Raw genomic sequence first — 1,026 nt, 5'->3', positions numbered from 1 at the left:
CCAGTCTGGAGCCCTATTAGTCCTTGTTCCTTGCCTCTTCAGCTCTTCCTGCATCTTGGGAGAACTTTGTCTCTCCCAGGATTGGAAGGCCTGAGGGGGAGACCATGTGCATTTCCTTCATCTCCATATACCCAGCACAGGAAAAGGTGTTCTTTCTCAACAACAAAATAATAATAATAAAGTGTGCCTTGAGAAGTGAAGGAAGAAAGTCGGCCCCTTTCTAGTTAAACAAGCAGGGAAGTGGGCTGGGCATGTGTGTAGATAAAGGCATAGGTACGTGTGTAAACATAAGCGAAGCTCAAGAGGGTACACAGCAACCTGAATACCCCTGAGGAGGAGGATGCAGACGGTGTCGTGTTTATTACATAACTACACCTGGATTAGGCAGCACCTCCTCCGGAAGGCTCCTCGGACCCGCCCCTGTGTTGGCGGCGCTGCCTCTGAGCACGCAGCCGGGCGCCCTCAGGAGTCCAGTCCAAAGGCTGGGTGTGGGAGCTGAGGGCAGCCTAGCCGAGCACAGCAGCGCTTCTGGGTGCGCGTTTGTCCACTCGGGCCGGTGAGAACAGCCGGTGCGGACAATGACGAACAGGGATGAGCGTGGCACTGACACCAGGCAGCCCGGCTCCCCCTCCCAGGTGACATTACTGCAGGTGGCCTTGGGCTGTCAGCAGAGTCTAAATGTGACAGGAAGCCTGGCCTTGGTGCAAAGCTGGGCCCAGCTGGCTCACTTCCAGATGTGGGACACGCAGCCTCCGCCTGCTATGGCACACAGGCAGCTTCTATGCTCTCGGGATGCCTTGGAGTTAGAAGGGTCAGAGGCAACGTGGAGTAAGCAAAAGGCCTCCTGCCCGCCTACCCACGTGCTGTCTGTCCCACAGCTCCCATGAGACCCGGAACAACACAATTCAGACCAACTGGGCCAGGGGAGAGGAAGGAAGAGCAGCAGCGGGCTCAGGGTCAGATGTCTGAGCCTCCATTCCCACGGGTGCCTCTCATGCTTGTCGGGAAGGGGACAGAATGCAAACC

The 1,026-nt window shown here is 56.7% G+C and overlaps 1 long non-coding RNA gene across 1 annotated transcript in view; it reads left to right on the top strand.

Annotated features, from left to right (window-relative positions):
* The first annotated feature begins 365 nt into the window (after positions 1-365).
* The window catches only part of LOC107182679, a 3,505-nt gene continuing 2,844 nt past the window's right edge, over positions 366-1,026 (top strand). Inside the window, exon 1 of the long non-coding RNA XR_001513396.1 lies at positions 366-635. This is a non-coding gene — a long non-coding RNA (uncharacterized LOC107182679). The remainder of the gene's footprint in view (positions 636-1,026) is intronic.

Source organism: Myotis davidii, unplaced genomic scaffold, assembly GCF_000327345.1.
Source record: "Myotis davidii unplaced genomic scaffold, ASM32734v1 scaffold134, whole genome shotgun sequence".
Classification (NCBI taxonomy): domain Eukaryota; kingdom Metazoa; phylum Chordata; class Mammalia; order Chiroptera; family Vespertilionidae; genus Myotis; species Myotis davidii.
The sequence above is the reverse complement of the archived record's forward strand: the minus strand, read 5'-3'. Positions and strand labels throughout refer to the sequence as shown.